This window comes from Thermobia domestica, chromosome 6 (genome assembly GCF_964235325.1).
Source record: "Thermobia domestica chromosome 6, izTheDome1.hap1.1, whole genome shotgun sequence".
NCBI lineage: Eukaryota > Metazoa > Arthropoda > Insecta > Zygentoma > Lepismatidae > Thermobia > Thermobia domestica.
Window position 1 is genome coordinate 269,827,850 of NC_137459.1, and position 25,253 is coordinate 269,853,102.

At 34.5% G+C, this 25,253-nt stretch overlaps 1 long non-coding RNA gene across 1 annotated transcript in view; it reads right to left on the reverse strand.

Moving 5' to 3' along the window:
• Positions 1–25,253, reverse strand: part of LOC145687545 (uncharacterized) — a 664,494-nt gene that overhangs the window by 188,881 nt on the left and 450,360 nt on the right. Inside the window, exon 4 of the long non-coding RNA XR_014131684.1 lies at positions 19,362–19,421. This is a non-coding gene — a long non-coding RNA (uncharacterized LOC145687545). The remainder of the gene's footprint in view (positions 1–19,361; positions 19,422–25,253) is intronic.

A 25,253-nucleotide genomic window follows, 5' to 3' on the forward strand; every position in this document is an offset into this window, starting at 1 on the left:
AAAAAAAAAAAAAAAAAGAAGAAGAAGCCAGGGTCGAGAAGACTCAGACAACTAACAGCAGAAATATATTATCTTGTAAACTATTTGTCCTTGCCTTGTGAGCTTATTTGAATTTATTTTTAAGACCTATAGGCAACTTTGGCCGAATGGATGATGATGGGAAAATTAGTGGAATGAAGAAAGTGGTAGGATACTGGACAACTTCGAGAAAACACACACATTCGAAAAATGAAATGAAATGAAATCTTTGAGTTTTACGTCCCACGGTTATGCCGGTTAGGCTAAAGGAGACAGTGATGATGAGTAATGAATGCAATGGTGGAATGAAGAAAGTGGGAGGAAACGGGAAAACCCCGAGAAAACCCACGCACACGGTGTTTGTCCACCACAAAGTTCACTTGGCGGGGCTGGGATCGAACCCGAGACCCCAAGCACCAGAGATGAACGCTCTACCACTGAGCCACCGCAGTCATCACACACATTCAATGTTTGTCCACCACAAAGCTCACATGGCACTAATCGAGATCGAATCGACTACCACACCAGAGGTGAAGGCTTCACGGTGTAGCTACCGTGACATTTCTTGTCTTGTGTGTTCTGGGTAATACTTGTAAGTTAGTTGTATCTTGATTAGCATGGTTCAGCCTGCTACATTTTACTTTCGTTCCCATGGTATGATGCTATATGACAGACAAAACGAGACGAGACGAGACGGGACAGAACCTCTCGAGACTAGACGCTAGACGGGACGAGCACATTTTCCGAGACGAGACATGTTTTGCACGAGGCAAGACGAGACAGCCTAAAGTCTCGTCTCGTCTCGTCTCGTGGCAACACTAGAATTAAGAAATGACAAGAAACCGGGAAAGCCAATAAATCGTACTATCACGGTATTAGACCCTCACGAAACTAACATGGATCGCAAAGTGATCCCACAAAATATCATACCAATAGCGATGCAGGAAACAAAACATCCCTACTAAAATTTAGGCGTAATCACAGCGTGCTGCAATTACGACACGCAGTTGCTCCTACATGCACTAAATCCCTGCAGAAATATGATCTTGGTTATCCCGATAGTACTACCATAATTCTAAAATATGGATTTCTGGAACCATCTGAATTCTATTCTTACACTTTGCACTCATTCTTGCAAGACGAAACGATAAAAACTTGCCATTAAGTTGAGATTAGGAAACCATGGAGGCCAGTCCATGCAGATGAGCCTTGGTAATTCCTTCATAAACGCTCTGGTATGTCTGAACGTATGCACAACATTGTTGTGAATAAACCAACTACTCTTGATCTGAAAAAAATTGTAAAAAAAGAAAAATGATCAAAAAGTATTCTCCAGCGTATCAATATAAGCCTGGCTGGCCATTCACCGCGGCACTTGAATCAGTTCTCATGGGCCAGCAGCTGCCATATAGCCCTAAAAGTGCTCCGTTGCACGTTCGGATTGCCCAGTCTGCACTACTTGTAGAAACATATACATTGTGACCTATAAATGAGAGTCTTTTTCAACGATCGGACGCAAATATATTTTCATAACTACATATAGTTTGATTCCTATGGTTGTGGAAGTTAAAATATTCCACTATCCCCGTTATAATCCCATCAACTTGTACGCTTCTGTGAGAAGGGTATTCGTAGCAGGACAACAGTTTTCAGTCAGACTGTCTAGTATTCACCGTAAAATTTCATACAAACAACCGTACTCTACAACCTTGTTTCTCAAGACAGATGTAAGGAGTATTAAAATGTTCATGACACCTTCAATCAATAGGAGTTGCAGTTATTTATGTAGGTCTATCCGACGTGGGCAAAGACTTAGCTAATTTAATTCAAAACATTTGCAAGTAGTTCGTCGTTTGCAACCATGTTCTCTTGTGATTTGAGATGTAATCTGCCTTTTGACGCGCAACCCACAATTTCGCCATGCCAAACTACCGTAAACTCTTGTCGACCACGCGGAAGTGGTATAACTTTGCTTCTCAGAATGAATATCTTGGACGATATGCTGTAAACAATATACATGACGTTACTGCACGTGCTTTTCGCAATAATTGTGCAGTTTCAATATGTTTTATCCCATAAATCAGTGATAGATTTGTTTAAAGGTCACATTGGCAATGCCTATTTCCCAAGAAAGCCGCACATGATGGTATGCTCAAAACTATCATATGTGGAACTCTTGTTAGCTATTTTACAGTTATTCGAGCCGTATAAGTCATTTGCATTAAAATGTATAGCTCTATAACTTATTTAAATGATGAAATAAAATATATAATTCATTTATTTTTCAGAAGCAGTTATATTTCTCGTATACTTCATTCTTTACATATGTTAACATTTTCGCAACAGACCTATGATGTTGCATTGAAAGGCCATAGGTTTCACACCTTTACTCTAAGTAAATATTTATATATCCATGAACATACAAACTTAGTTCTCATCGTCAAAATTATACTGTGAACAACAACGAAATTTCTATCTTACTTTAGAGTAGAATATTAAAACATTTGATTTGTGAAGAATCATAAAAGTATACAAAAGAAAAGAAAGAAAGGCAAAGAACTAACACTTTCAGTGGATCCTATCTATGGTCCATCAGATTTGTAGTCGGCTACCTCAACTACAAAACCACGACCAATTTGTCCTGAATACTTTGTTATTGATGCATTTACTGCAATCGAATTCTGAATCTCCACTTCGAATCTTCTATCATAATTTTCCTTCTTTCATAAATCATTTCGCGTTTATCTTATGCTGTCGTCACTCATATGCACTATGCATTGTTTGTATTTACATAATTCACCCTTTTACGTGTTGTATTCCAGCCTTCCTTTGTCTGTCTCCACAAAACTAGAAATTTCTCGTATACAATTTTTATTCTGCACATTAGTTGGCATAATAATGACAGACTCACAAATAGGTGTACATTCATTTATTTGACAGATAGTGCCACTGTGCAGAAAGAAGATTTTATCACGTAAATGGCGTTTTACCAAAAGTACATAATTTTCCTTTATATATAGATATGTTTAAAAGTTTCAAGAGGTTGACGCGTTATTGTCTCATTTAATTTATTATTTTTTTTTCAATAATAGAATAAAATAAATTAGAAACAAAATACTTAAATACTAGTTAACTTTTTCCCCCACTGTTACAAGGGAATTTTGTAGAGGGAAAATGATACTACTCGGCATCGAACCTTGTACTTCTTTCCGAGGATCAACGTTGTTGTGAATTCATTCAGACTTACGAACGGAACATATGATCAAATCTTATGGTATCTTATTCTGTCATAAAATCATTCTAAATATTAGCTGCAGCATTGCGATATTTGTATCAAATCATTGATGCACACATATTATTGAAACAATTAATGATCATTTTGTATCGAAATACATGAATAGCAAACTTATGTAACTGCCCTCTTACAAAACCCAGAAAATTAGTCACTACATCAAGTGAAAAAAAAAAAAAAACAGCCAGGAGTTAGGTGTCGAGGAAGCGAAACTAATAAAACTGAAGAACAGAAGCTCAAATATATCCTACGAAAATTCTTTTTTTAAAGCCAACTTATGAAATAAAAAGAATATGATGGTTGATAGAAAGCTTCGTGCAGGTCTGCAAAGTACAACATTGAAATAGTGATACAATGTTCCCATACACAAAAAGGAACAACTCGTTTCATGTGAAAAGTGTGGTTGAGACGAAACCAAAGCTGTTAATCTTTGCAAAAAGTTGAGATATAATTAATCTAGTGTAAAAAATATCCTAACAATTGAATGAACTTCTCACTAACTGAAAAAAAAGAAAAAAAAAACAGCATTAATGAAGAACTGAAACAATTGTGTAAAGTCGCTGATTAGAAGTGTAACATATTTCTAAACAAACCGTAACAGTTTCAAATTATTATTATTATTATTATTATTATTATTTTGTCCCTCTGTATCAATAGGAGCATTTTATATGCAATACTGATTTTCTCGGGAAACAGTGGGCCATCCATGTTCGATTCCCAACAAGAGCTCATTTGATTCGGATCCCTCGTTAAGCTGTAGGTTCGCATCCAATATCGCTTCGCTGCTGAAGGGGACACCAAACTAAACTAAAATTGAATCAAAGTCTTTGGAAGTACTAAATATGCTGTAATTATTTGGAATACGTCGTATGATTAAAGGATCTCTACGGATTAAGTCGCTAAAACAAAATATCATGATTGAATTATGTTCTACATAAATACAATGTTTTCAGAATCGTTGGAATTTTCCTTACCATGATGTTTGTTTCTGCCTATTGCTAGGTAAATAAGTGGTCCTTTTTTTCTCTCTCTCTCAAAAATGTCTCAATATATGCCTGCCACACGAGTAACGCGGTGATATAACATATCCTAATATAGAAACGGTATTACATTTAGTGTTCTGTGAAATGCTTTAGAATTAATCAACTATAAACAATCATGCTGAACAAGATCATTGGCACATGTGTGAATGTGCACAAGGTGAGACGAAAACTAAGGCATTTTCATACCATCTCGAGTCTAATTTCTGAACAAAACAAACATAAGGAGAGTTAAAATGCATATTTAAAAATTAAAATGTTGGAAATTTGTAACATTTTGATCAGCATGCAGAAAATGTCATTTATGACGGAAGGAATTGATAAGCAAATAAAACGGACGATCAACACTCAGTTGGCGGGCCAATATGTTCCGGATTTTTTGGCCTGCCCAACTTGAAGTTCATTAGTTTATACCTTTATTGCACTTTTGATGCCTGGCTGCTCATCAGTCGCCTCCCTCTCCCAGTTTTCCGTTTTTTTTATATTGCAAAGGTAAAAATTAATCATATGATTTGGGTACGTAATTACTTGTATCTTTCTTAATCTGTCTTAACTATATATAAAACTATTACAGAGCACTTCCTGTATGAGCTGACAATTTATTGAGCACTACCTGTAGGGCTACAATGATTAAATTTGGCATGATTTTAGCATTCCGGAGCTAACCGACAGGAAAATTACCAAAAGTGAATATTTTTAATTTTTAGGAAGTCTAAAGAGATGATGAAGAATTTCGCCATGTTATTTAAACGGACCTTTTTTTGGACCTATAATCTTATGTCTTAGGTACCTGGAATTGGAATAAAAACTTGAAATTCGGTACGCTTGTACGTTTTCGTTAGCGTTAACTAAGTAAATAAGTAAAAATAAAGAAAAAATCTATCTTTAGAGTGGTTTTATGGGAAACTGAAAAAAATTCTTCCCATGCTATTTATATCGGGTTCCTTTTACACCCCCAAATTATTGAGCACTTCCTGTAGGGCTGCAATTATTACATTTTACATGATGGTAGCTTTTCGGGACTAACCGACAGAAAAAAATAGCCAAAAGTGAATATTTTTAATTTTTAGGGGGTCTAAAGGGGATATGAAGAAATTCCCCATGCTATTTAAATGGGCCTTTTTTTAGTTATCATCTCATATTTTTGGTACTTGGAATAAGGATATAAACTTGAAATTCGCTATGCTTATACGTTTTAGTTAGCGTTATCTAATTGAATCATCAGACATTAAAAAATCCAACTGTAGAGTGGTTCTATGGGTAACAGAAAAATCTTTCCCATGTTATTTATATGGGAAATCTTCTACACCCCAAAATGTTTAAGCACTTTCGGCAGGATTAGAATGATAAAACTTCACATGATTGTAGCCTTCCGGGATTAACCTATACGAAAATTGCCAAAAGTGAATATTTTTAGGTTTTAAGGGGTATAAGGGCGAAGTATGAAGAAATTCCCATGTTATTTAAATGGGTGATTTTTTTGGGATACAAAATCTTATCTTTTAGATAGTTGAAATAGGAAAAGGAACTTGAAATGCCATAGAATTCCGGTTTTAAAAGGTGCTAGGCTGTTGGCCGAGCAAAGGCGCGAGTCTGAGAGCGGAGCCCTTATCTAGTCAAAGGCTAGTATATAGCTATATAAAACTACATGAGCTGACATAAATTATTGAGCACTTCCTGTAAGACTACAATAATTAAATTTGGCATGATTGTAGCTTCCGGGAATTAAACTACAGGAAAATTGCCAAAAGTGAATATTTTTAATTCTTAGGGGGTCTAAAAAGGAGATGAAGAATTTCGCTATGTTATTTAAACGGACATTTTTTGACTTATAATCTCATGTTTTAGGTACCTGGAATTGAAAAAAAAAAAAAAAAAAAAAAACTTGAATTTCAGTATGCTTGTACGGTTTCGTTAGCGTTAACTAAATAAATAAGTAAAAATATATATTTTTTTTAATGTTTAGAGTGGTTTTATGGGGAACTGAAAAATATTTCTCACGTTATTTATGGGGGTGTAAAAGGTGTTCCATAAAGTTTTGAACATTTCATTTAGGGCTACAATGATTAAATTTGGCATGATTGCAGCTTTACACATCAAACCCAGAGAAAAATTTGCAAAAGTGAATATTTTTAACTTTTAGGGGGTTTAAAGATGGGTTGAAGAAATTCCCCATGTTATTCAAATGGGACTTTTTTGGATAGATAATATGATGTTTTAGGTACTTAGAATTGGAATACAACCTTGAAACTCAGTATGTTTGCGCGTTTTCGTTGCCGCTACCTAAGTGAATCATTAGAAATAAAAATTTCCAAACGTAGAGTGGTTTTATTGGGAACTGACAAATATTTGCCACGTTATTTATATGTAGGGATGCGCACGAGACGAGTCGAGACAGGAATTTCCTGACAAAATTCGAGTCGAGGCACGGCTCTTCCAATAGAAAAATATACATTTTTCGAGTCGAGACATCACTTTTAGAGCACATTTTCGAGACGAGACAGCCACAAATCCTGTCTCGTGCGCATCCATATTTATATGGGACGTCTTCTACACCCCAAAATGTTTAGGCACTTCCGTAAGGATTAGAATGATGAAATCCGGCGTGATTGTAACCTTCTAGGACTAACCGACAGGAAAATTGCCAAAATAGAATATTTTTAATTTTTAGGGGTCTAAAGGGGATGAAGAATTTCCAATGTTATTTAAATGTGCGTTTTCTTGGGATACAAAACCTTTTGTTTTAGATAGTTGAAATATAAAAAAAGAAACGATAGAATTGTGGGTTCAAGGGGTGCCAGGCCCTAGGCCGAGCAAAGACTGTGTGTGGGGGGCGAAGCCCTTTGATTGGCAGATTCAGGAAAAAATGAAGAGCAAGTTCACGAAATTCACTGTTGATGCAAAGGCCAATAGATAAGAAATGAGAGGCCGTAGGTCGAGCAGACTCGGGGGTTCTGGGGGCGGAGTCCCCAGCTAGCCAAAGGCTAATCTACTATTTATAAAATGCCACTCAGTAGAATAATTTGCGTTGTCGATATGCTCCCTGTTTTAAAAGGACATTTCTTCAATTTAATTAACATTTCATTGTCTTAGACAAAAAGCTATGCAAATAAGAAGACCATCTCAAGAACAATGGTTATTTTAGTAGATTGTAAATAATTATTTTGCGCTATTATTAAATAAACCTATTGAACATAAAAGTGTTAATACTATCTCATACTATTGAAACCTTCAAACGTTTCGAAAATATAAAGAACGAGGAGGTGTTTGCAGGGAAGTACGCAGGGGGTGGGTCCTGGGAACCCGAATCCCCCAAATCTGGACTTTTTCTGTAAATTTAGCCTAGTGTTAAGGGTAATTTTACAATTTTTAATATAATTTAGCCTGAAATTGTGTTTGGACCCCCTGAAAAGTTTTGGACCTCTCTCGAAAGAAATTCTTGCGTACGTCTCTGCTGTTTGTTTGACAGAACACCGTGTACAGGATACGTGTTATTTTCTCCTTTTGTATTCTTAGAGCTCCTTTTACTGAAATATTTTATTTTTAACGTACAGCACAATAGTATGTAACAAACATTTATAGAGTTCTGGTATGTACTAAAATGTCATAAAATTTGAACAAGAGGGGTTTCAATATGAAACTTGTGTTTTTAATAGCATAGGTAAGGCAGGAAGTGAGTAATTACAGAACTCCAGCTTTATATACAGCATATACACACTGCCTTTGTCTAGCTGGGAGCTCGCTCCCATACTATCACGTTTGTTCGGCCTATGGCATTATAGTTCTTAAACTCACAATACTATCGAATTTCATTTTTTTTCGTATTTCAACTACCAAAAAGTATTTGTATCCCAAGAAAACACCCATTTAAATAACATAGATATTTTTCATTTCTTCTTTAGACCTCCTAAAAATTAAAAATATTCATTTTTGGCAATTTTCGTATGCGTTACTCCTGAAGGGATACCATCATTCCAAACTTCATCATTGTAGTTGTGCAGAAAGTGTCCAGTAATTTTGGGGTGTAGAATAGGTAATAACATGGGGAAGATTTTTCAGTTCTCCATAAAAGTACTTTAAAGTGAGTTGATTTTTTTTAATTATTTATTTATTTATTTATTTATTTTGTGATTTACTTAGATAACACAAAAATACACAAGCATACCGAATGTCAAGCTGTTATTCCAATTCCAAGTGCTTAAAATATGATATTATACGTCCAAAAAAGGTGAATTTAAATAACATGAATCATTTTTACCCCCATTTAGGCATCCTAAAAATAAAAATAAAAATAACATTTTTTTTTTCATTTTCCCGTAAAGCTACAATCATGCTAAATTTTAAAGTACCCGTTTGTCAGTCAGTTTATATATATAAATCATTCCTCAACATGAGACTGGAAAGTCGGGAGCGTATTGTATTACAGAATATAGACCAACTGTTAGTTACATGTATCATTGTAGTACTTCGTTAGTACAAGTAAGCAAAAGTAGGGGAATCTCATTCAGGGAGACCCGTCCTGAAAATGCTTACTCTTTTAATAGTTTTGCCATGCTACTACTTTATTCAGATTTTCATATTAGTATAAACAATTACACAAAATATGTAACAGCGTAATTATGTCAGTATAAATTACTCGAACCATAATATAGGTATATTGACAATTTGCTGTCAAACGAAACATCTACAAGGATCAATTACAGTCAATCTATCTTCCATTTACATTCCACAAATAGAGGTGCTTGTTCGCTTAGTTAATGAGGCACCCTTCACAAGGAAAAACTTTATTTATTTTTTAGATAAAAAAAACTTTCATAACAAGCCAATTCCATACACGTGCGTAACTTCCAGGAAGCTATAAATCTATGGATGCGTCAGTTAATGTGAACGACAAGAAAATACTTTGTAGCGTGTGTGCTATTCAAAATTGGAAACCAAATCGCCATTAATTAATCAGCTTAGAATAAAAGGATATACAGACCTGAGCATAGAGAACATTTTATTAATATGTATGTATATCTTGCGCATAATAGTGAAAATTTTGCAGTCATGTGTATGTGCATACCCTCTATTATACCAAATATAAGTAAATACACACAGAATGTAAACATATATGCATTTACCTATAGAACAATGAAAAACACACACCCGAGCTTGAAACAGACATTTCATATCACTAATTGGCCTTTTTTGTTTTGTTTTACTTTTGGTTTGAAAAATAAATAAATAAATTAATTAACTCATCTGAGGGATGTACTTTAATGATTGTAATAGTCTTACTACTATAAGTAGAAAATTCATTAAGTAATCGTAAAACTAATTAGGATATGTTGTAGGCATATCCATTTAAATATACACTTGTAAGTTTATATCCAAATTTGTTTTGTAAATATTAGGCTTACAAATAAAAGACTTACAACATTTTTTTTGACATTGAAAATGAACAAGAATAAACATACAAAGAAAAAAAAATGATAACTTAATTTATCATTATTCAAAATCATTATGCAAAAATCATTACTCATTTCCTTTTCTTTTCTGATTTCCGTAGTAGCGTCGCTTGTATCACTAATTCATTTTCAAATAAATCAGATAGTAAGATCATTTAGCGATGTGGCACAATTAGATGTAAGGCATAATAGAATATGCTGTACTCGCTTAGTTGTGATTCTAACAAAAAGTCATTTTTATAACACAACTCAACATAAAATATTTACCAATTCTTCACACACACACACTATATATATATATATATATATATATATATATATATATATATATATATATATATATATATATATATATATATATATTAGATGAGAGGCGTTACATATTGATTTACATTTTTTCTTCTTCTTCTTTTAGGGTACTCCATTGAGCTTGTCATTATAGTCGGAAGGAAGTAGTAGTTAGTTCTGCCTTCAGGTAGAAGAATACAGAGAAGTGTAATCCCTAGAAACTACAGCACATTTCACCAACAGGTGTAAGTACGTGAGCGGAGAACATGGAAGGTGATGAGCAAGTAGAACGCTGGACGACGTTTTTTTTCTGTGGAAATAGGGTGTACAAACTGCGGAAATTCATAGGTGATTGGTGGCAGTGTGCAGAGGGTGCACACCGTTATGCAAAACCACGGGGTGGGTGGCTGGAAAAGTGGCCGCGCATCAACGGAGAAGGGAAGTTCTGGAAAGAAAGTGAGTGTGACAACACCAGTCAACATTTCAAGAGTGGAGCGAATTATTTAGGACAACATGTGCATCTCGTTCACGGAACTCTAGGTGGCCACATGACTTGCCAGAATCAGTCTGCACCGCATAGTGCACAAACAAAGGTGGGTAAGGTGACTGCCAGGTGGGTTTCCAAATCCCTGAATACAGCACAGAGACAACAGCACAAGGGCGTGAGCAGTGATCTTCTGCAACGCTACAACCAGGATCCAGAAGTCTTCACGTCCAAACTCGATACTGGCGACGAGATTTGGCTGCACTACCATGTACCAGAGACCAAAGAATAATCAATGCAGTGGAAGCATAATGGCGGCCCCATACCAAAGAAGTTAAGTACACAGCCCTTAGCAGTCAAACGTATGTCAACTGTCCTCTAGGACAAGGATGGAATAATCCTCATTGACTGGCTGGAACCCAGGACCACCATTAACAGTGAGTCATACGTGACAGCGCTTCGGAGATTGCGCCGTGCAATTCAAAGGAAATGACCAGAAAAATGGGCGAATGGTATGCTCCTGCAATACGACAACGTTCGTCCCCACACGAGTCTGGCAACCACGACTGCCATTAATGAGCTGGAGTTCCATGTGCTGCCGCACCCACCATATTCTCCTGACTTTGTCCCTTCTAATTACTATATATTCGGGGATTTGAAGAAACCGCTGCGCAGATATCATTTCGCCGACTTCCAAGAACAAAAATGAATACACTGTCCGGACGTGGGTGTAAGAAAAATGTGTTTTGTAGAGGCATAGAGAAGTTGCTACATCGGTGATGCGTGTAGTTCTTAAAGGAGACTGACTGTGTTGAGAAAGTAGATATACCTGCAGAAGTATAAAGGTTCCTAATAAATGTTCTTATAAGTATAAATAAAAGTGTGAATCAATATGGGACTATCCTTGTATATATCAACTAATATACAATTTGATTTATTTATAGTTCATTAGAATTTGGCGTCATTTTCAGCCGGGAGGTTATATGAAACGTGGATCGACAGCTTAACCTGTGATTCGAAACACATGAATTAATGCCGGGAATCAAACCCAAGTCAGCCACACCAAAGGTGCACATGCTAGCCGTTTGGCCACGATGAAGTTTGTTTTCAAGTTAAAACACATTTTAATAGACAACGGACGAATTCGAAAATAAATGTTTATTGACAGTTAGGCGTGGGTAACATGGAGATAATGAGTTGCTGTGAAATGGCACTGAATATGTTGAGTTATGGTATTTGCTCTTACTTTCCTAAGCAGCTATAAAAAAAATGAATTTCGCTGTGTGCTTATATTATATATATATATATATATATATATATATATATATATATATATATATATATATATATATATATATATATATATATATAAATCAACAATAATTCAATTTAACAAATTATGCCTACACTACTACTAACATTATTTTAACACATTTATCAGAGATACAAAATGAAATAGTATTCGCGTCGGGAGAATCGAAACACGATTCCTGTAACCTGTAGTGTTTTACAATGTATAAATTTTAAAGAAACATGCGACTTATTTTGCTTATTACCAGTTTGATTAACTTGGTGTATGTGAAATGAATTTACAGTTTAATGCTAATTCGAAACGATTCTAATTGGAAATGCAATTAATATGTACCATACCTAAGACGAGAACCGTAAACACTTATTAGAAAAGAACATTGAAACTACTTTTTTAACGGCTAAGGGCGCATAGAATGTCTTATATTTCTAGATTGCATTCTTGTGAAAGACATATACTATGAGGTTTTACATGTGCTCTGTAGGATTGAAATGAATGGTAATGACAACACCAAATAAGAAGATGCAGTATAACTATAAATAAATGTTTGATGTGATTCCACGCACAGTAGGCCGATACCTCCTTATTTTCGAGCGAGGATAACAGATGAGAATTTATGGCGATCGCGAAAAGAATCGAACTCGAGATCCGGTGATAATGATTAGGAAACACTGAAAGTACATTCTTTAAAATCAAGAAGTATAACAAAAAACCTTATATGAGTATGCAAATATGAATCTTTCTACTGATAGATGAAGGTGGGGCTAGTTGCAACACTTTTCAGGCCAGATTTTTTTTTAGTCGGAAACTATTATAGATTCAAAAAAACTATAATGAGTAGACTAAAAGGTACATGTATTAGCTACATATCGAAAAAAAAATATATAAGCACACAACATCGGACGGTATATTTGATAACAAAAACTATTTGAACTAAGTTCGACTGTTGGCACTTGCTCCACATATGGGGTAAATTGCAACACCATCTGGGGTAAGTTGCAACAATCAAACTTAGTTCAAAAATTTAATGCTATCAAACCCACAGTTTCAACATCGCCTCCTCACTTTCACTGTGACAATCAATATATTTAAAATTTATACAGATGTAGTACATATTTCTCTCGGCACACGACCAATGAGACCACTTTTCAACGGTTCTTCACAAGCCAAACAGATACAATGTTCTGTAGAAGGACTAGAGAATAAATTCTTCTTAGCTACTGATTTCATATTTCCGCCTTTTTTGGACACTTCTTTTCTATTTCGATAGCACTTTTCGCTGGAGTGTCTGTGATAATAGCGCATCATTTCCTTTTTCGAACTGTCAGTTTTCGTGGTCCAGCTTTTGAACAGGCCGTACACGTAAATGATAGAAGACGCATTTGTCTGGAAGACCACTTGGTCCCCACCATTGTTATTTACTTTTGTCTTCTTGTTCATATATTTGGATAATGTTGAATGATGCACTTTAAAATCCGCAGCCACCCACCTTAAACTTATGTCTTTTTTTTCTCCTTTACGTTCTAAAACAAAGTTTGCTGCCATTTTCATAATTCCGGTTGCATAGTTACTTTGTCAGTCTTCCTCTTATAGGTCCTCAAATTTACATGAAATGATAAAAAAGAGACCAATCATCCGCTAATCATTTAAGATATCATTTACTAATATCTAATGATTGAAGGCATAATTTAGGATATTGGCAGAAATTCACTATTTCTATGTGGATCAAAAATTTATGAGCAAATAAGCCTAATGAGAAGTTGTGGATTTCAGCCTACTTTCAGTCATAAAACATAAATTCCGCAAATGAGCTATTGTCTCAATAATGGTGGCTCAAATCCTGGCATGTTTCTGAGGGGTTCTACTCTGTATGGATGGTATCAAGACGAGACTAGGCTCCGTCTCGGTCTCTTTTCGATTTGAAAAAAAAAAGTCTCGATCTCAAATTCGAGATGTGACCTAGTCTTGGTCTCGGTACCATCCCTACTACCCTGAGAATTTTAGATTCTTAAGAACGTGGTTTAATGCTACTCTTACAGAATGAAATATAATCCCCTTAATTTTTGATTCCTCTCAAACATTTTTCTAAATTGTATAACTTGCGCAGTAGGCCTGCATATAAGTATAAATAAAAGACATATATACATACACAGTTTTATTTTTCATTGATGTTCTATTATCTATTAAAATCTAAGTTAATTTTCATTATTTAAATATTTAAGCCTACTTGTAGCATTTAATTTTTGTTGCACTTTTGTAGCCTACTTGTAGCATTTTTTTTTTGTTTGTTTGTTTCCATGGGGCATGTTGCAACAGATGTTGCAAGTTACCCCATCGACATGTTTGTATATAAAAGCTTTCCTCGCCACAAATAGAAGGTAAGACGGGAACAGACATATGATGTAATTATACTTCAATTGTGATCAGGGGCGCCCGAAGAAAATTTTCTATGGAGGGGCCATCTCCATGGTTGTTATATTACGTCTGGTATTTCTGGTCTTTAATATACGCGGTTTGCTATATTATGTATATATTTTCGTGAGCCAGAAAGGGGCCCGAGCCCCACCCTGCCCTCCCCTTCTGGCACCCATGATTGTGATACTGTTTGGATACTACATTTTACTTACGGTTGTTAGATATGTGTAAGGTATAGTAAAAAAGATAAAAGTTAAAAAAATACTTACCTTTACAAAAAAAAAAAAAAAAACATTTGCCCGCTACGTCTACAACACCTTTCGACCGCCGTTGTTCAATTGATCACAAAACACCTCTTTCATTTCGTATTAAAACACGCCACCATGCAATATAGTGGAGCCAACTCTAAAACAGGAAACGCGTTGTTGCCACGTGCCCCCTGTTGCAACGTGCCTCACCTTCCCCTATAGTGATTTGCGCGTGCACTTTAACGCATGTGGTTTCGGCTTCGATTCCAGATGAGACAGTGTTAGAAAAGTGAAACGTAACATGCAGATTCGGATTCCACCTTAAACTGTAGATTCTCGTCTCATATAGCCTCTGCGTGAAGAAGAACGGTAAACTTGAACAAGTTATCTACATATCGATATACCTTGCAGCTTTTACGCAATACTTAAAAAAAAAAGAATTGCTTATATTATTTACTTACGTTAGAGTTTGCATTACCGACAACGTAGATATGATTTCGACTTGTAACAAATAATTTATTTAGTAAGCAAGTCCAACCTAAGACACAATATTATCATCCTTCGTGGAAGCTTTAAACGCTGAGAAAAAAAGATCATGAGAAACTCAGGAACTATAAAAAGAGTCCAGACATGTAAGCCGAGGGCGGATTGAGCTCAACGGATCGAAAGCTCTAATAAAAGTCAACTACCAGCGTCAACATTTTCAGATCTTCCTTTTTGATTCTGGTTAGTCTGTTGGGTGTTAAGTCGGAAATAAAATCTAAAATGTGCCTCCTATGTTTGATCTTCAGTCATTTAGAGATCATAATTATACCTTCCACACCAGAAAATAAACAAAAAAAAAATGTCTGAAAGAAGTAGTAGTAAAACATAGACTATATATATATATATATATATATATATATATATATATATATATATATATATATATATATATAGGGTGTTTCAAAACGACACCGATAAAATTTGAGAGATGATTCATAACACCAAAACAACACAAAAAGTATAGATCAACCTAGGTGCACAAATGGCTATTTTCGGGGTTATAGGCTGCCAAAAGCATGAAAAATGAATTTTAAAGGTCCTTAGCTTAAAAACTACGGCGCATACCGTAGTCGGGTCAAGACTTCACTTAGGAGCTAATATGTGCCCTATCAAAAAAAGTCCATGTTTCAGAATCCTAAGGTATCCACGCAACAACTTTTAGAGAGAGAGTTTGACTATAGGCATATAGTTTTAAGTACCAACCAACTACCTCTATAAAAGTTGTAAATATATGTATTTACATAAACACAAGAATATTGTCTGGTACAAATTATTAAAACTAACTATTGATCTTATGTAATGTTATATCTGCAAGTAGCAACCATCGTCAGTATTATTTGTTAAGTATGTTCCTAATATATATATATATATATATATATATATATATATATATATATATATATATATATTATACATATATATATATTATACATATATATATATTATACATACATATATATATATATATATATATATATATATATATATATATATATATATATATATATATATATATATATATATATATTAGTGACAACATGTATATTTGTATAGCTCGACACGCATACGGACAAACACTAATCCATATAGATATATCCTATGCAACCAATATCAATAGATTTAGTTTAAATACAATACAACTCTCTTGAAATACAGTACCACACTTCTTGAAATAATCTTACAACAATGTCACTGACAAATATTCGTTAAACATCTCATTTCACAAGGATAAAGATCACGAATTCAAGTAAACAAAACCAACATTTTGGTATTTGCGTATGTTGCTTCTGTTTTGAGATTCAACATTTATTTATTGTGCTATATTTAATGATAGAGCAGGATGACTTAGATTAATTAATGCAATGCATTTTTCTACTGTATGTCAGATATGGTCTTGTTTCTCTATATTAAGCCAACTTCATTGGTATATGCATTGCTGTAGTTGTGCTGCATGCTCCATATCGTCCCTTAAGTGTTGTCATAAATTATATATAATATTCTATTATACAACATGATGTAATTAGCCATCTTGTCTAGTTGTAACTATGCAAATAGTCAAAGCAGCGGTGAATGAACACTGTCACATGATCTGAGTAATATATAACTTGAGGACGTTAGTAAACAAAGACTAGACCTAAAGGTTATTTTCGTATTACATATGATATGTTCGCCCTTAATATTCGAAGAAAAAGAAGTTAGAATTTGGATGACCTAAAATGCTTACCAACAATAAAATGTATAGTTGTTTTGCTTCAGGCATACCTAGAAAACTTCTTCAATTTTTAAGAATGGTTCCTTAGTTCTTATCATCCATCAATCCTTTGCTAATTTAAGAAGGTGTTAATGAATACGTCTCTGCCTGAGATGAAAATATTCCAGTGTGTTTGGATACAGTAATTTTAACATAAATATTGATGAAATTGAAAAATCCAAGACTCAGGCAAAGCTAGGTCTACAGAATGACCATAAGATAGTTCATACACTATTTTTTTTTTTTAGTTTGATACAATTTACGTATTACTGTGCGTACAAAAACATTGTTAAATTTAATGTTGTATATAATAGTATATACTATACATACCGTTATGTTAAATGCAGGCACCTAAATTTGTATTGCGTACGATTGTAGATGTACTGTAGTTTTCAAATCTGCTGCACTTGGGTTGTCATGAAGGCCGTGATTGTAACACGTGATAATATGGGATTTCTCAACGTACAAAACTTGTTTGTTGAGCGTAAGATCAGATGATTTTAATGGCTTAGGTAACATTATCACATTTCGGAGAGCATCATACTTTGGGATATGAATATACAAACTAGCATAATTTTGGTAGAACATATCACATAAAGGTAAATTAAATTATGAATAGATGCACAACTGGTTTTACCGCTATTTTTGCATATCTTCGCCGCCATGATGTTACAAGCAACAATGAGTCAGATTATTATGTAATAAGAAAATTTCTGCAATTCCATCATTTAGGGAGGATCGGTACGTTCACAACGTTTGCAGCTCGGTAACTGCCATTAACTAGAGTTTGTCCTCAAAAATGTACATCAGCAGAGTAAACCCCCAATTATCCACTGGGGGATTTTCCGCCATTTTATTTATATTTTTTTCTTCTTCTTTTTTGACAAAACTTTTTTTTAAATCAACCAGAAATGAAGTATCTTTTAACGATAAAGGTTGATCGAAAATTTTCTTTTCTTGTAAAAAGAAAAAAAAAAGTAAATCAGCAAACTTGTAAGCAGAAACTACTGTTTATTAAGACATAATTGTATATGTAGGCTCCCAACGGTAAAAACTTTGTTTGAAAGCATTTCAGGGTTTATTTGTATTATTTTCCGTCATCTTGTTGATTAACCGCGGTTGATGGACCACTCAATTCGTGGATAATCGGTAAATTACGGTTTAATGCATATGTTCGCTCAAAGTTAGAGTATGCTTCTACTATTTGGAATCCGTCTCACATAAAACGTCATAAGCAATTAGAAAGAATACATACATTTTTTTAAAAAAAACCTCTAACATATAAAGAAAATCACATTTATCCTACTTATGACAGCTGTAAAACCATACTTGCTAACTTTCATCTTCCTACACTAGAACAAAGGCGACATATGATTCATTTATTATTCATTCAAAAAGTAACGCAAAATATTTTGGATTGTCCTGATTTAGTTTCTTTATTGAATTTTCATGTCCCCACATTAAAATTACGTAGAAACACTGGTCTTTATTACTGCAAAAAATCAAGAACTAATATAATGATGAAATCACCAATCTGGAGGCCAACAGCTTTGTATAATAGAATGTGTTCAAATAACAATGAATTTGATATATGTGATATGTCGCCTAAGAAATTTCGAAACGTCATTATCATGAGTTATCAAGAGTTATGAAAAGTTATGTTGTCAAGAGTTATGAACATGTAATTGCGTAATTTACAACACTGTAATTGGGCTATAGCCTGTTGTGTTGACAATAAATAAATAAATAAATAAATAAATAAATAAATAAATTGTATCGATGCAGAAACATGTTTCTTCCCAGAGTAGCACAAATTCCTTTCGAGTTGGAACGTCTCGAAAGTCTGCTGTAAAGGTTACCTTCTTTACAGTCGATATTATATATATATATATATATATATATATATATATATATATATATATGCGTGTGTGTGTGTGTGTAGTTGAGTGTGTGTGAGAGAGTTTAAGGAGGTGGCTCATCGCTAGATTGACCGAACGCAAATGTAATTCTTTAATTGCTACGATGAAGGGCAATACAATTTTGTAGTGTTCAATAGCTTTTCCGAGTTATTACATTACATCCCGTTATCTTTTCTACATTAGTGTCTCAAATTGTAATTTCTTGCATTGACAGTCCGCCTAAGCGTAGCAGTAGGTGTGTAAATGTTTTTAAAGATATCAATTAGGTATGTAGTTATACGCGTTTCTGCTATATATATATATATATATATATATATATATATATATATATACATAAACAAAGTTTACTGCATCGAACAATTTTATTATTTACACACAATTTTAGAAATTTAGAAATTTATAGGATTGAATATGATGCATTTGAAGCATAATTATTTAATATTGGAAAACACTCAATTCAGTTTTAATTTCAACGAAGTTTAATTTCAAGATTTACCAAAAAAAAAAAAAAAAAAAAAAACTTGGCTGTTGAAACTAAATACAACTACCACAAAACATTGATAAAAAAATAAACAAATAAATAAAAAGTATTGCTTTCTTACCTGTATAATTCTTGCGACGAGTTTATAGTTGTTTTCTGATCTAACAATAGCTTGATGTTTCTGGAAAGAAAGTACAATGATCAGAAGTTAACAATGGAACAAATTGCAGTAAATACATTATTAAAATCAAATTTAAGAACGTATATACTTGATAAATCTTATACTGATTAAGTTATAATTGTGAGGATTGTTTGGTTATATGTAGGTAGGGTGGCTCATTTTAATCTTTAAGCGGAAATATATATATATATATATATATATATATATATATATATATATATATATATATATAAACGGTTGAACATAAATGAGCCAAACAAAAACTCAAATAGGAAATGCAATGGGGCAAATCGAATGGTAACATTGCGGTACCCACAAGGCCGCTCTTCATGGGCCCCGGAGCCCAATTTAAAAATTTTAAATAGAAACGTGGGTCGTGTGACGCCTTGTTCGATAGATCTTTAGAAACTAAAAAGCGTTAAAGCAAAATATTTTTCATATGGTCAACGTATTCAAAATGCCGCCAAGATATGTTGCCTGTGTCACATAAAAGTTCAGTACCACTAATATGAAAACCGTTGAACATAAATGAACCAAACAAAAACTCAAACAGGAAATGTCATGGGAAAAGTCGAATGATCTTGTCGCGGTGCCCTCCAGGGCCGCACTTAATGGGCGCCCAGGGCCCAAATTTAAAATTTGAAATAGAAACATGGAGCAAATGATAACTCGTTTGATAGATCTTTAAAAACTAAAAAGCATTGAAGCAAAAGATTTTTTATATCGATCACCGTATTCAAAATGACCACCAAGACATTATACATGTATCAGATAAAACGTTCAGTACCATTAATATCAAAACGGCTAATGATAAATGAACAGAACAAAACCATTATAATATGATATTATTGGAATTATGAAAGTGGTAGGGAACAAGATAACCTCGACAAAATATACATACATTGCATTTGCTTATCACAAAGCCTATTAGGAGCGAGTTTGGATCAAGCCAGATACCACACCTGTTAGAGGTGAGCGCTCTACCACTGCGCCACCATGGACCCTTCTTATTTATTATTAATGAAAGTAATGATAAAGATAACCAACATAAAAATGTTATTATTATTTTTATGTATTCTGCCTTTCGGCAGGTCCTGGGAATGATGAGTTTTTTTTTCTTTTCTTCACAATTTTAGATTTGGGCCTGGGAATGTTTCTTCCACTTTCCTCTATCTTCAGCTTCCTCATTTAACTCCCAATATTTTCTGCTATATTTCAAATCATCGATCAGCTGTGTTATTCTTCCTATTCATCGCTTCCCTTCCATCTTTTTTTTTCTATGGCATTGTGAAGAAGACAAATTCTTCGCAAGATGTATCCAACCCAATTGTTTTTTTTTTCTACGAAGGATGGTGTCTAGAAGCGTTCTCTTCTATCCTATGCGTTTTAAAACATCTTCGTTTCTTACTCTCTCTGTCCATTTTATATTCTCCATCTTCCTCCAACACCACATTTCGAACCTCTCCAAATATTTCTTCTCTAACTTCCGTAATGTCCGAGTCTCTGAACCATACAGTCCAATGCTCCATATATAGCACTTGACCAACTTCTTGTTAAGTCCAATATTGAGCCTGCTAGTTAAGAGTGATCTTTTCTTGTTGAATGTTTTTTTTTTAGCTATGACAATTCTTGACCTGATCTCTCTTGTGCAGTAAGCATCTCTCGTCAAAATACTTCCCAGATACTTGAAATTATCCACCTCTTCAAGTTCTCTTTGTCCTACTCTGATCTATAAGGACATGTTTCCACGGGATATTTTCATTACTTTCGATTTTTCGATGTTAATTTCCATTCCGTACAGTATTCCAGTGTCAACTATTTCGTCAATCATCTCCTGTAGTCCTCCTTCGGTTTTAGCTATTATAACCTTATCATCTGCATACCTGATCTTCTTAATGATCTGCTTTCCAATCTTGAAATCTCCAATTCCCATAAATGCTTCCTTCATTAAACGTTCACTGTAAATGTTGAATAATTGGGGCGACAAACTACATTCTTGTCTGACTCCTCTTCCAATCTCCACACTATTAAGGGATTAAAGCGAGTCGTGTCGTTTTGTCCCAAGTAGCATTTCGTCCCAGTAGCGTTTCGTCTCAATCTCACGACATGTCGTATCGTTTCGTCCCTAGCTGCATTTCGTCTCAGTAGCGTTTCGTCCCCATTTCACGGCCACGAAGTTTAGGTTTCGGCCCGCCATCTGATCGAGTAACTTTTCGTCCAGTAGATCTCTCTCTCTCTCTCTCTCTGTCTCTCTCTTACACACACATTGATTAAGTTTATGGTGAGTTAAGGCCCATTGTTAGCACCAACTAGGACTCCGTGTCTCTTATTCGCATCTCTCTGACAGAGGTAGGGCTGCCATAAAATCCTCGCAGCATATAAGATATGGCGGGTAGTAAGTAACTCACGGACGCCAAGAACCCGCACGGTTAATTCATTTTTTTTATTATAAACTAAAACTCCATGGAATTGCCGTAGTAGGTCTTAAAACTTAAGGCCTAGTCCCAAGAATAAAATTGCAACCAGCATTTTGTTATTTATTAAATGGTATCCAAATATTCCTACCTTCCTCTAATATTTCCATCTCTCAATCCTAACGGCTTTCCCAAAAAATAATGGTTGATCGACGTGTTAGTCATAACCTGTGTGTCGCTGGGACGAAACTCTATTCATTAGCCTGTTCACTAATCAATAAAAATAGCTCGAGACGAACTGCCACGGATTTGCATTGGGGTGAAAGGCTAGTGGGACGAAACACTACTACACCGGGACAAAATGATACGGATTTTATCTTCGGACGAAATGCTTCTAGGACGAAACGCTACGAAACCGATTAAAGTAGTAAGATCCCATTTAACAGAAAATTACGTATGTCATTTTTTTGTGTGTGTTTTCAGTTGTATTTCCTTCTTTAGTGCATTAACTTACAAACTACGTAACTTGTCATTACAGTAGGATATATCCTATTGCACGCATATTTATTTGTACGAAGTATTATAAATTTCTAAAGTGGATCAAACCTGCGAACACACACATCCAAAGTTGAAAGCTATAACTAGGATTTTCCATAATTTATTCCATGTACCGTTTTAAACAAATAAAGCAAGAAATTATGATAATTAAAATATTCAGGAGCAGATTAAGGGCGGAACCAATACAGCCTAAGCTCCGGGGCCCCCAAAAATTCCTCTCCTTAATACGAAAACATAAAAATCAACTTGCTATTATTATAGGCTTCAGACTCATGCTATTTCTTTCCCGCTCGGTACGCTCGCGGTAGCGCTAGAGTTAAGTCTTCTTCTATCAGCGTCTTCGCGATACTTATTTTGTGAGGGAGTAAGCTATGATGGATCTCTATTACAAAGCAAATTATTAGCTTGCGGTGACAATTCTTTTGAAATATCTCTCTCATTTCAATGTCGTTTAATCACATAATATAATCTTTTGCAGAACAAAATGTAGGAAGAAAACTTTTCTATCAATGCATCCTTTACAGATTTACCTATTCGTATATGATGTTTTTCCTTTTACTCTATTATTGCTTCTGCAGGTACTGTTGACCATTTGGCTTGTATTTGACATGTTTGTGTTACACTGCAGTATGTGGGCATTTAACTTAATACTGAATGTAATTAAACTAATTATTGTAAACTTGGAGCACATTAAAATATTACAGCATAGTTATCGGTGTTTCGATAAGCCTATGAAACTCTGGAAGGCAGCAAAGAAAATGTATGCGCTGTAATTACTCGTAACGTAGGGCCCCCTTAAAAAAGTCGGCTCCAGGGCACCAAAAGCCTTAATCCGCCCCTGAAAATATCAACTTGTTCGTAGTTTGCATTATTTCTTTTGACTCTCGAGGCAGACAGAAAACGATTTAGCTGCCGACATATCATTAGTTTAAAAATAATGTAATCTGCAGTGCTATTTATTTTAATAAATTTAAAGTGTAGCAGAAACAAGTATTTTGATGTAAAATGCCTCTAAAAATAACTATTCTGATACTGCCATACACTTTATATTTAGACAATTTGTTTATATTTAGGAAACACTGTTAACATGGTGATATTGTCGAGTACGTCACGTCCCCCCCCACCTTCTGATATTTGTTTGGTGCAAAATTTCATCTATTTCTGCCAATTAGTTTAGACGTTACAATGAGTCACTTTAAGTATAGTTTATGCATGCGTTTCTTAAAAAAGAAAATGTAGTATCATTTCTAAAGAGTTAGATGGTTTTCATCTGGAAAAATAATAATATTATCATTTACAGCAATTTGATATTTCAAACCGTTACTGAGATATGATAAACATAGGTAAGGTTTGCGACACCGTTTAAGTTAATTATAGTTATAACTACAACATACTATTGTCGTAAATGATCTAAAAATATATATAATTTTAAACATTCCCTACAAAGTCATTGTTGTAAGCAGTGTTGCAAACTCTACCAATATGTATCATACCTCCGGAACGGTTTGAAATATCAAATTGTTGTAAACGAAATTATAATTGATTTGTGTGTTTAACTCTTTAAATAAAATGTTTATCTTAGCACGTTTTCGAAATAATGAATGTATGAGAAATTAAACATTTTCAATTTATTGTAAGCGTTTCTATTTATCAGAAATACATCATATCGTGGTCATAGTATCCAGCACTAAGTTACTTTATATATGTGATACCTCGTTCATCTCAGTTGTTTTATTATTGTTAGAGAGACCTTCGAAATTTGTATATGAGTGGTGTGATACTATAGAATCCTAAGTTGACGACACTAAAAGTAGAGTGGTATTTTATTATTTAGCTTCACATGCAAATTTGAAATATGAAATAACTTGGCGTAGTGCTATTTGAAAAACAAAACTCTATAGTGAGATGGGGACATTGTCAATCTAGTGATATTGTCGAATATGTTGAACTTTTCCCCTCTTTTGATACTTGTTTGGTACAAAATTTCACTATTTCTGTCATTTAGTTTAGGAGTTAGTATGAAGGGTCATTTCAAGTAGTTTGGGTGTAATAAAAATGACGCCCACCAACTACAGAGCACTATTCTACAAGTCAAAATAAAGCGAAATGTATATAGCCTAGAATTTTATACATTTTAGGTCTTCGTCTGGAGACGCGAATTGCACTATATGGCACACAGAGATGATCTACCAATCTACCAAATAGTTACATCGATTATTTCAAAATGGACGTTGACACTAGCACCATCTATTAGCATAACAAGCGATGTAACTACTTGATAGATTCGTAGGGCAACTATAATAGTTTCAACTTAATCTGCGACGTTCCCAGATAGTGGAAATTTCACTACAGCGGCTGAATGAATCCCTAGAGGATATGCCATTTTGTAGGATTTTCACTTTAGGTTGACCTGAAATATAGCGCTCTGTTGTCCTTGGGCGCCATTTTTATAGAGCCTGTATTATATAATGAAACATTGCGAAAAAGATTTTCTGAAAAATAGCTGACTTCTATGAGTCTTCATTTACAATTTGTCGACGATATTTACTTTCAGCTCACGAAAAGCAACAACCTTTCCTTGTGTTAGAACAAACGATTCCTTCATGAACCAAGAAATAAAAATGTATCCTCATATTCGTACTAGCATGGTGTTGTAGGTATAGACTGCGATTTTGTTTCTAGTTAGTCTGTCGGTGATGGAGAAGCCACAGAACATTTTTTTTATTTCCGCGCAGCTGAGCGTGGAAAGTGGGAATGAGCCAGAGAGAGATAAGGTTCGTGTGAGAACTTCTGGAAGCGTCGTTATATTCCGTACCAACGAAGGAAGATGAAACTTGTATGAGCCACGAAGATGATCATG